Consider the following 13,136-nt stretch of genomic DNA (forward strand, 5'->3'; position numbering starts at 1 on the left):
AAATAGTTATGTAAATTGGGTGTCTGGATATCACCAAATGCCCTGGTGGATCATATATTTTCGTGACAACATCACAAAGCCAGACATGGGATTAGATTAATAGAAAGAAGAAAATAAAGATTTTCTTTGTTGCCTGGATAAGCGAGAAGAAGTGAGTTCTTGAATCTTCTGCACTTCATTTCTTCACCAGCAATGGGTACAACGTCTACTTGTTTTTTTACTCTATGCTTAATCCGTTACACCATGGCTTGTTTTTCGTTTTTTAGCTAGAACAATGGCGGGCAGCAGCCCACCAGAATTTCGTCTCAAAAGTCTAGAAAAAGCCAACATATACATATATATACACAGTAATGGCTTGTCAGACTCCCACAGGAGAGAGAGTGCACTGCATCAAGGACTGGCACATCAAGTACACCCACGGAATCGGTGCAACACACTCAAAAAAGAGGGAAACACGTATCTCCACCATATGGGTGTGCCACCACGAAATATCAGAGGTAAAAACTGACAGCATCAGCTTCACTTGATACTTGTTTTCTTCAAACTTGTTCCTCCAAACCGGTTGCTTTAAGAGCTTATAGGTTGTTGTATTTCTTCCATGTGATACCTAAATTCAACCAACAACAATGGAGATGAAAGTGCTGTTGGGGATCGTTGCAGAATTTTAAAATTTTCTACGCATCACCAAGATCCATCTATGGAGTGTACTAGCAACGAGAGGGAAGGAGTGCATCTACATACCCTTGTAGATCGCGAGCGGAAGCGTTCAAGTGAACGGGTTGATGGAGTCGTACTCGTCGTGATCCAAATCACCGATGACCGAGTGCCGAACGGACGGCACCTCCGCGTTCAACACACGTACGGAGCAGCGACGTCTCCTCCTTCTTGATCCAGCAAGGGGGAAGGGGAGGTTGATGGAGATCCAGCAGCACGACGGCGTGGTGGTGGAAGTAGCGGGGATCCCAGCAGGGCTTCGCCAAGCGCAAGCGGGAGGGAGAGGTGTTGCAGGGGGAGAGGGAGGCGCCAGGGGCTGTGTTGCTGCTGACCTCCCTCCCCCCACTATTTATAGGAGCCCTGGGGTGCGCCGGCCACCCTGGAGATCCCATCTGAGGGGGGCGGCGGCCAAGGGGGTGGCTTGCCCCCCAAGGCAAGTGGGGCGCCCCCACCCCTAGGGTTTCCAACCCTAGGCGCAGGGGGAGGCCCAAGGGGGGCGCCCCAGCCCACTAAGGGCTGGTTCCCTTCCCACTTCAGCCCATGGGGCCCTCCGGGATAGGTGGCCCCACCCGGTGGACCCCCGGGACCCTTCCGGTGGTCCCGGTACAATACCGATAACCCCCGAAACTTTCCCGGTGGCCGAAACTGGACTTCCTATATATAATTCTTCACCTCCGGACCATTCCGGAACTCCTCGTGAGGTCCGGGATCTCATCTGGGACTCCGAACAACTTTCGGGTTTCCGCACACTAATATCTCTACAACCCTAGCGTCACCGAACCTTAAGTGTGTACACCCTACGGGTTCGGGAGACATGCAGACATGACCGAGACGCCTCTCCGGTCAATAACCAACAGCGGGATCTGGATACCCATGTTGGCTCCCACATGTTCCACGATGATCTCATCGGATGAACCACGATGTCGAGGATTCAATCAATCCCGTATACAATTCCCTTTGTCAATCGGTATGTTACTTGCCCGAGATTCGATCGTCGGTATCCCAATACCTTGTTCAATCTCGTTACTGGCAAGTCTCTTTACTCGTACCGTAATGCATGATCCCGTGGCTAACTCCTTAGTCACATTGAGCTCATTATGATGATGCATTACCGAGTGGGCCCAGAGATACCTCTCCGTCATACGGAGTGACAAATCCCAGTCTCGATCCGTGTCAACCCAACAGACACTTTCAGAGATACCCGTAGTGTACCTTTATAGTCACCCAGTTACGTTGTGACGTTTGGTACACCCAAAGCACTCCTACGGCATCCGGGAGTTACACGATCTCATGGTCTAAGGAAAAGATACTTGACATTGGAAAAGCTCTAGCAAACGAACTACACGATCTTTGCGCTATGCTTAGGATTGGGTCTTGTCCATCACATCATTCTCCTAATGATGTGATCCCGTTATCAATGACATCCAATGTCCATAGTCAGGAAACCATGACTATTTGTTTATCAACGAGCTAGTCAACTAGAGGCTTACTAGGGACACGTTGTGGTCTATGTATTCACACATGTATTACGATTTCCGGAGAACACAATTATAGCATGAATAATAGACAATTATCATGAACAAGGAAATATAATAATAACCATTTTATTATTGCCTCTAGGGCATATTTCCAACAGTCTCCCACTTGCACTAGAGTCAATAATCTAGTTACATTGTGATGAATCGAACACCCATGGAGTTCTGGTGTTGATCATGTTTTGCTCTAGGGAGAGGTTTAGTCAACGGATCTGCTACATTCAGGTCCGTATGTACTTTACAAATATCTATGTCTCCATTCTGAACACTTTCACGAATGGAGTTGAAGCGACGCTTGATATGCCTGGTCTTCCTGTGAAACCTGGGCTCCTTGGCAAGGGCAATAGCTCCAGTGTTGTCACAGAAGAGAGTCATCGGGCCCGACGCATTGGGAATCACCCCTAGGTCGGTAATGAACTCCTTCATCCAGATTGCTTCTTGCGCTGCCTCTGAGGCCGCCATGTACTCCGCTTCACATGTAGATCCCGCCACGACGCTTTGCTTGCAACTGCATCAGCTTACTGCCCCTCCATTCAAAATATACATGTATCCGGTTTGTGACTTTGAGTCATCCAGATCTGTGTCGAAGCTAGCGTCGACGTAACCCTTTACGACGAGCTCTTCGTCACCTCCATAAACGAGAAACATATCCTTAGTCCTCTTCAGGTACTTCAGGATATTCTTGACCGCTGTCCAGTGTTCCATGCCGGGATTACTTTGGTACCTTCCTACCAAACTTACGGCAAGGTTTACATCAGGTCTGGTACACAGCATGGCATACATAACAGACCCTATGGCCGAGGCATAGGGGATGACACTCATCTTTTCTCTATCTTCTGCCGTGGTCGGGCATTGAGCCGTGCTCAATTGCACACCTTGCAATACAGGCAAGAACCCCTTCTTGGACTGATCCATATTGAACTTCTTCAATATCTTGTCAAGGTACGTACTCTGTGAAAGATCAATGAGGCGTCTTGATCTATCTCTATAGATCTTGATGCCTAATATATAAGCAGCTTCTCCAAGGTCCTTCATTGAAAAACACTTATTCAAGTAGGCTTTTATACTTTCCAAGAATTCTATATCATTTCCCATCAATAGTATGTCATCCACATATAATAAGAGAAATGCTACAGAGCTCCCACTCACTTTCTTGTAAACACAGGCTTCTCCATAAGTCTGTGTAAACCCAAACGCTTTGATCATCTCATCAAAACGAATGTTCCAACTCCGAGATGCTTGCACCAGCCCATAGATGGAGCGTTGGAGCTTGCATACCTTGTTAGCATTCTTAGGATCGACAAAACCTTCCGGCTGCATCATATACAATTCTTCCTTAAGAAAGCCGTTAAGGAATGCCGTTTTGACGTCCATTTGCCATATCTCATAATCATAGAATGCGGCAATTGCTAACATGATTCGGACGGACTTCAGCTTTGCTACGGGTGAGAAAGTCTCATCGTAGTCAACCCCTTGAACTTGTCGATAACCCTTAGCGACAAGTCGAGCCTTATAGATGGTCACATTACCATCCGCGTCAGTCTTCTTCTTAAAGATCCATTTATTTTCTATGGCTCGCCGATCATCGGGCAAGTCAGTCAAAGTCCATACTTCGTTTTCATACATGGATCCTATCTCGGATTTCATGGCTTCTAGCCATTTGTCGGAATCCGGGCCCGCCATCGCTTCTTCATAGTTCGAAGGTTCACCGTTGTCTAACAACATGATTTCCAGGACAGGGTTGCCGTACCACTCTGGTGCGGAACGTGTCCTTGTGGACCTTCGAAGTTCAGCAGTAACTTGATCCGAAGCTTCATGATCATCATCATTAACTTCCTCCCCAGTCGGTGTAGGCACCACAGGAACATCTTTCCGCGCTGCGCTACTTTCCGGTTCGGAAGGGGCGACTATCACCTCATCAAGTTCCACTTTCCTCCCACTTAATTCTTTCGAGAGAAACTCTTTCTCCAGAAAGGATCCGTTCTTGGCAACAAAGATCTTGCCTTCGGATCTAAGGTAGAAGGTATACCCAATGGTTTCCTTAGGGTATCCTATGAAGACGCATTTTTCCGACTTGGGTTCGAGCTTTTCAGGTTGAAGTTTCTTGACATAAGCATCGCATCCCCAAACTTTTAGAAACGACAGCTTAGGTTTCTTCCCAAACCATAATTCATACGGTGTCGTCTCAACGGATTTCGACGGAGCCCTATTTAAAGTGAATGCGGCAGTCTCTAAAGCATAGCCCCAAAATGAGAGCGGTAGATCGGTAAGAGACATCATAGATCTCACCATATCCAATAGAGTGCGATTACGACGTTCGGACACACCATTTCGCTGAGGTGTTCCAGGCGGCGTGAGTTGTGAAACTATTCCACATTTCCTTAAGTGTGTACCAAATTCTTGACTTAAATATTCTCCTCCACGATCTGATCGTAGGAACTTTATTTTCCTGTCACATTGATTCTCAACCTCACTCTGAAATTCCTTGAACTTTTCAAAGGTTTCAGACTTGTGTTTCATCAGGTAAACATACCCATATCTACTCAAGTCATCAGTGAGAGTGAGAACATAACGATAGCCACCGCGAGCCTCAACACTCATTGGACCGCACACATCGGTATGTATGATTTCCAATAAGTTGGTTGCTCGCTCCATTGTTCCGGAGAACGGAGTCTTGGTCATCTTACCCATGAGGCATGGTTCGCACGTGTCAAATGATTCATAATCAAGAGACTCCAAAAGTCCATCAGCATGGAGCTTCTTCATGCGCTTCACACCAATGTGACCAAGGCGGCAGTGCCACAAGTATGTGGGACTATCGTTATCAACTTTACATCTTTTGGTATTCACACTATGAATATGTGTAACATCACGTTCGAGATTCATCAAGAATAAACCATTGACCAGCGGGGCATGACCATAAAACATAAATCTCATATAAATAGAACAACCATTATTCTCGGATTTAAATGAGTAGCCATCTCGAATTAAACGAGATCCAGATACAATGTTCATGCTCAAAGCTGGCACTAAATAACAATTATTGAGGTTTAAAACTAATCCCGTAGGTAAATGCAGAGGCAGCGTGCCGACGGCGATCACATCGACCTTGGAACCATTCCCGACGCGCATCGTCACCTCGTCCTTCGCCAGTCTCCGCTTATTCCGCGGCTCCTGTTTTGAGTTACAAATATGAGCAACCGCACCGGTATCAAATACCCAGGAGCTACTACGAGTGCTGGTAAGGTACACATCAATTACATGTATATCACATATACCTTTGGTGTTGCCGGCCTTCTTGTCCGCTAAGTATTTGGGGCAGTTCCGCTTCCAGTGACCACTTCCCTTGCAATAAAAGCACTCAGTCTCAGGCTTGGGTCCATTCTTTGACTTCTTCCCGGCAACTGGCTTACCGGGCGCGGCAACTCCCTTGCTGTCCTTCTTGAAGTTCTTCTTACCCTTGCCCTTCTTGAACTTAGTGGTTTTATTCACCATCAACACTTGATGTTCCTTTTTGATTTCCACCTCCGCTGATTTCAGCATTGAATATACCTCAGGAATGGTCTTTTCCATCCCCTGCATATTGAAGTTCATCACAAAGCGCTTGTAGCTCGGTGGAAGCGACTGAAGAATTCTGTCAATGACCGCGTCATCCGGGACATTAACTCCCAGCTGAGACAAGCGGTTGTGTAACCCAGACATTCTGAGTATGTGCTCACTGACAGAACTATTTTCCTCCATTTTACAACTGAAGAACTTGTCGGAGACTTCATATCTCTCGACCCGGGCATGAGCTTGGAAAACCATTTTCAGCTCTTCGAACATCTCATATGCTCCGTGTTTCTCAAATTGCTTTTGGAGCCCCGGTTCTAAGCTGTAAAGCATGCCGCACTGAACGAGGGAGTAATCATCAGCACGTGATTGCCAAGCGTTCATAACGTCTTGGTTCTCTGGGATGGGTGCTTCACCTAGCGGTGCTTCTAGGACATAATCTTTCTTGGCAGCTATGAGGATGATCCTTAGGTTCCGGACCCAGTCCGTATAGTTGCTGCCATCATCTTTCAGCTTGGTTTTCTCTAGGAACGCGTTGAAGTCGAGGGCAACGTGGGCCATTTGATCTACAAGACATATTGTAAAGATTTTAGACTAAGTTCATGATAATTAAGTTCATCTAATCAAATTATTCAATGAACTCCCACTCAGATAGACATCCCTCTAGTCATCTAAGTGAAACATGATCCGAGTTAACTAGGCCGTGTCCGATCATCACGTGAGACGGACTAATCAAGATCGGTGAACATCTCCATGTTGATCGTATCTTCTATACGACTCATGCTCGACCTTTCGGTCTTCCGTGTTCCGAGGCCATGTCTGTACATGCTAGGCTCGTCAAGTCAACCTAAGTGTATTGCGTGTGTTCCGAGGCCATGTCTGTACATGCTAGGCTCGTCAACACCCGTTGTATGCGAACGTTAGAATCTATCACACCCGATCATCACGTGGTGCTTCGAAACAACGAACCTTCGCAACGGTGCACAGTTAGGGGGAACACTTTCTTGAAATTATTATAAGGGATCATCTTACTTACTACCGTCGTTCTAAGCAAATAAGATGCAAAACATGATAAAACATCACATGTAATCAAATAGTGACATGATATGGCCAATATCATTTTGCTCCTTTGATCTCCATCTTCGGGGCGCCATGATCATCTTCGTCACCGGCATGACACCATGATCTCCATCATCATGATCTCCATCATTGTGTCTTCATGAAGTTGTCACGCCAACGATTACTTCTACTTCTATGGCTAACGCGTTTAGCAATAAAGTAAAGTAATTTACATGGCGTTATTCAATGACACGCAGGTCATACAAAAAATAAAGACAACTCCTATGGCTCCTGCCGGTTGTCATACTCATCGACATGCAAGTCGTGATTCCTATTACAAGAATATGATCAATCTCATACATCACATATATCATTCATCACATCTTCTGGCCATATCACATCACAAGGCACATGCTGCAAAAACAAGTTAGACGTCCTCTAATTGTTGTTGCAAGTTTTTTTACGTGGCTTCTATAGGTTTCTAGCAAGAACGTTTCTTACCTACGTAAAACCACAACGTGATATGCCAATTTCTATTTACCCTTCATAAGGACCCTTTTCATCGAATCCGTTCCGACTAAAGTGGGAGAGACAGACACCCGCTAGCCACCTTATGCAACTAGTGCATGTCAGTCGGTGGAACCTGTCTCACGTAAGCGTACGTGTAAGGTCGGTCAGGGCCGCTTCATCCCACAATACCGCCGAAACAAGATAAGACTAGTAGTGGCAAGAAAAATTGACAACATCTACGCCCACAACTACTTTGTGTTCTACTCGTGCATAGTAACTACGCATAGGCCTGGCTCATGATGCCACTGTTGGGGATCGTTGCAGAATTTTAAAATTTTCTACGCATCACCAAGATCCATCTATGGAGTGTACTAGCAACGAGAGGGAAGGAGTGCATCTACATACCCTTGTAGATCGTGAGCGGAAGCGTTCAAGTGAACGGGGTTGATGGAGTCGTACTCGTCGTGATCCAAATCACCGATGACCGAGTGCCGAACGGACGGCACCTCCGCGTTCAACACACGTACGGAGCAGCGACGTCTCCTCCTTCTTGATCCAGCAAGGGGGAAGGAGAGGTTGATGGAGATCCAGCAGCACGACGGCGTGGTGGTGGAAGTAGCGGGGATCCCGGCAGGGCTTCGCCAAGCGCAAGCGGGAGGGAGAGGTGTTGCAGGGGGAGAGGGAGGCGCCAGGGGCTGTGTTGCTGCTGCCCTCCCTCCCCCCCACTATTTATAGGAGCCCTGGGGGCGCCGGCCACCCTGGAGATCCCATCTGAGGGGGGGGCGGCGGCCAAGGGGGTGGCTTGTCCCCCAAGGCAAGTGGGGCGCCCCCCACCCCTAGGGTTTCCAACCCTAGGCGCAGGGGGAGGCCCAAGGGGGCGCCCCAGCCCACTAAGGGCTGGTTCCCTTCCCACTTCAGCCCATGGGGCCCTCCGGGATAGGTGGCCCCACCCGGTGGACCCCCGGGACCCTTCCGGTGGTCCCGGTACAATACCGATAACCCCCGAAACTTTCCCGGTGGCCGAAACTGGACTTCCTATATATAATTCTTCACCTCCGGACCATTCCGGAACTCCTCATGAGGTCCGGGATCTCATCTGGGACTCCGAACAACTTTCGGGTTTCCGCACACTAATATCTCTGCAACCCTAGCGTCACCGAACCTTAAGTGTGTAGACCCTACGGGTTCGGGAGACATGCAGACATGACCGAGACGCCTCTCCGGTCAATAACCAACAGCGGGATCTGGATACCCATGTTGGCTCCCACATGTTCCACGATGATCTCATCGGATGAACCACGATGTTGAGGATTCAATCAGTCCCGTATACAATTCCCTTTGTCAATCGGTATGTTACTTGCCCGAGATTCGATCGTCGGTATCCCAATACCTTGTTCAATCTCGTTACTGGCAAGTCTCTTTACTCATACCGTAATGCATGATCCCGTGGCTAACTCCTTAGTCACATTGAGCTCATTATGATGATGCATTACCGAGTGGGCCCAGAGATACCTCTCTGTCATACGGAGTGACAAATCCCAGTCTCGATCCGTGTCAACCCAACAGACACTTTCAGAGATACCCGTAGTGTACCTTTATAGTCACCCAGTTACGTTGTGACGTTTGGTACACCCAAAGCACTCCTACGGCATCCGGGAGTTACACGATCTCATGGTCTAAGGAAAAGATACTTGACATTGGAAAAGCTCTAGCAAACGAACTACACGATCTTTGCGCTATGCTTAGGATTGGGTCTTGTCCATCACATCATTCTCCTATTGATGTGATCCCGTTATCAATGACATCCAATGTCCATAGTCAGGAAACCATGACTATCTGTTGATCAACGAGCTAGTCAACTAGAGGCTTACTAGGGACACGTTGTGGTCTATGTATTCACACATGTATTACGATTTCCGGATAACACAATTATAGCATGAATAATAGACAATTATCATGAACAAGGAAATATAATAATAACCATTTTATTATTGCCTCTAGGGCATATTTCCAACAAGTGCAGACATGTGTTCAAGATTGTGGTATGAACTTAAGTTAGCGTTCATCTGGCCATGTGTTCGCTTGATTCGGCTTAGTAATTCTTTCCAACTAAATTTTGCGCTTTTCTGAAATGTCGTGTATGATGTACCCATGTGCTCATCATCCTCCCTCCCTTGATGAAGAGTCGTCCTCGACTCTCTTTGATCTGCAAAAGATAAGTAGAAGGGAAGTAGATAATATCCATGCAAAGAAATGATGCAATCCTCATTTGTAGCTTTCACCTTTGAATTGTGTTGCATCTGATCATGTACTTGTTTGTCACAACTTAGAGTTTGTTCAGGGATGATTTGTGTTGTGTCAATGATCGAGATGTCCTCATCATCCCCCCTCTCTTGAAAAGGAGTCGTCCTCGACTCTACCTGATCATAACACAAAAGAAAACAGGGCAATACCAAATCATAACGCAAAGGTTTCATCATATAGAGATTTTTAGTTTTCAACTTTGCTATCTTATGGATGATGACAACATGATGTTTTGTTCGACTTAGGAGTTCCTTCCAGCAAACATTTTCATGGAGCACAAATTCATAACCAACTATGAGCATATCCATATCATCCTCCCTCTCTTGGAGAAAAGTCATCCTCGACTTCATTCGCTCTACAAAATTATTGCACGAGGAAAATACAAAATAACTAGGAAAAGAAAGTGATGAATAACCACGTGCAACATTCAGTTTTATTTTATCTTTTATAGCCTCTTCAACATTAATAAAATCATATAGCTGGATGGATGATGTACCAAACAGTTTTTCTCTAATCTTATCACGCCATTGCTTTAAAAACTCATAAGTGCATACCTCTGGCTTCATCAAAATGAAAGATCCCTTTTGTTTTAGCTCATTGAGTACTTGAATGCCTTTCTGAAAATCAATCTTCACACACGCACCTTGTGTAGTGGTACTCCATGTCCTCCATATTTGTTCTTGGATCTCAATCTCCCATCGTTGCAAGAGAGCTTATAGGTATGCTTTTTGCACCTGCACATATTGCAAAGAAAGAGAATTTTGTGAAAGGTTAGTTATTGAATGTTCCTCTCTCTTTCATTTGGTGAACTACTAATTTCCCATGGTGGTGGATCACTCATCCCACTATTCTCTTGTTGAAAAATTTCAACCTCACATTTAGTGGGATCACATAACTCACTTATCCTCTCACTCTTATTGTGTGGTATATTGGGTTGTGGATCGCTTATCTCTCTAATGAGGTATGGAATGATCTCAATCTCACATTTTGTGAACTCACACAACTCATTAATCCTCTCTCCCTGAATGTGTGGTATATCTAGGTGGAGATCTTGCATTTCTCTAATCTCACGATGAACAATCTGATCCTCACATTTTGGGGAATCACTCACCTCACTTTCCTTATCACTCTCAATATATGGAATTGTGGAAAGTGGACACTCTTCCTCAAATTTGGTGGAGTCACTCAACTCATTTTTCTTTTCACTCTCAAGTGGTGGGATTTTTGGAAGTGTACACTCTTCCTCACTTTTGGTGGAGTCACTCGGCTTGCTTTTCTTATCACTCTCAAGTTGTGGGATTTTGGATTGTGGACTCTCTTCCTCACATGGAATTTGTGGCACATGTTTCTTGGATGTTGGGCCAGTGGTGGTGGTTGAGATGCCAACATTAGGAGTGAGCTTCTTAGGTGAACATGGGCTATGAATCACCGGAGCCGCTCCATCAACCACGGCCATGCTTTGCGGTGGGTTGTTGTTGTGCCGATGGGTGCCACAACTTCTCCCTCGAGCATGACATCCTTGTTGCACTTCAGGAGCAGCAGTGACACACCTACGAGAAGCAACACCATGCCCTTGAGCATGTCCTCCTTGCTGCACTTCTTGAGTAGTAGTGACACGCCCATGAGCAGCAACATCAAGCCCTCGAGCATGTTTTCTTTGTTGCACTTCATGATTAGTAGTGACATGCCCACGAGCAGCAACATCATGCCCTTGAGCATGTCTTCTTTGCTGCACTTCATGAGCAACAGGGTATTGTCGGTGTCGAACCCCATCACCACTTGCTCGAAGACGCTTGTTAAGCCTCCTCTGAAATTCTTGAACCATGTTGCGTAATTCCCGAAACTCAGCACGTGTGACCGGGGCCTATTTTTTCCCTTGATTTTGTTCCCATGCGCTCGATTTAGAGCCTGTCATGTTAGTGGAGCTAAAAGAAGTGGAACATGACAAATTTTGTGGAATCACACAACCTCACCTCTTACTCACCAAAGTTCTTATGAGTTCACATCGGATTGTGCTTCTCCCAGATGTGTTAAAGCGATTGAAAGACAAGGATCCAAGAACTAGCTTCGGTTTTTGGTGGAGCTCGGTGGGGTAAACAAAAAGGGGCTTGTGCTGAAATCAAGTTGATGCAAACCAAGAAAACATGGGGATAGATCTGCTGCACCTTTGCACCATGATTGAAAAACACACAACACACAAGCTTCTGAAATTTTTCTACCAAGCTGAAACTTTTGGATCTTACACAACACTTTCTTTTTCTCTCTTGACTTTTTTTGCCACTCTTTTTTCTTCTTTGATTCTTTTTTTGCCACTCTTTTTTCTCTCTCTTTTTCCAAAGCACACTAACCAAATCTGAAAGCAATTACGAAGATGAACTTGGTGCAGATCTAAAAGATGAAGAACATGCAAGGTATACAACAACAAGATCTCAGCACCAACAAGGCTTGGATTTATTTTTGGTGGGGCTTTGCACTTCTAGGACAAAAAATATAGCATGAAAAACACTCAATCTAAAGGGATGATAGAAAGGTAAATTCGGATAACATATCCACCGTGTCAACGAAGGCTCTGATGCCAGATGATAGGTGGGAATCCGATGAACGAGTTCACGCCCGAGGGTGGCCCGATCTTCACGTCGTAGGATCGAATCGGGAGGGATAGCTGCAAGCAGCTGGGATAACTAGCTTTATGTTGGGGAACATAGCAGAAATTCAAAATTTTCTACGCATCACCAAGATCAATCTATGGAGTAATCTAGCAACGAGGGGAAGGGGAGTGCATCTACATACCCTTGTAGATCGCGAGCGGAAGCGTTCAAGAGAACGGGGTTGATGGAGTCGTACTCGTCGTGATCCAAATCACCGATGATCCTAGCGCCGAACAGACGGCACCTCCGCGTTCAACACACGTACGGAGCAGCGACGTCTCCTCCTTCTTGATCCAGCAAGGGGGGAGGAGAGGTTGATGGAGATCCAGCAGCACGACGGCGTGGTGGTGGAAGTAGCGGGATCCCGGCAGGGCTTCGCCAAGCGCAAGCGGGGAGGAAGAGGTGTCACGGGAGGGAGAGGGAGGCGCCAGGGCTTAGGTATTGCTGCCCTCCCTTCCCCCCACTATATATAGGGCCAAGGGAGAGGGGGGCGCAGCCTTGGCCCTTCCTCCAAGGAAGGGTGCGGCCAGGGAGGAGTCCTTCCCCCCCAAGGCACCTCGGAGGTGCCTTCCCCCTTTAGGACTCTCCCTTTTCCTTATCTCTTGGCGCATGGGCCTCTTGGGGCTGGTGCCCTTGGCCCATATAGGCCAAGGCGCACCCCCTACAGCCCATGTGGCCCCCCGGGGCTGGTGGACCCCCGGACCCCTTTCGGCACTCCCGGTACAATACCGATAAAGTGCGAAACTTTTCCGGCGACCAAAATAAGACTTCCCATATATAAATCTTTACCTCCGGACCATTCCAGAACTCCTCG

The sequence above is a fragment of the Aegilops tauschii genome, chromosome 1 (assembly GCF_002575655.3).
Source record: "Aegilops tauschii subsp. strangulata cultivar AL8/78 chromosome 1, Aet v6.0, whole genome shotgun sequence".
NCBI lineage: Eukaryota > Viridiplantae > Streptophyta > Magnoliopsida > Poales > Poaceae > Aegilops > Aegilops tauschii.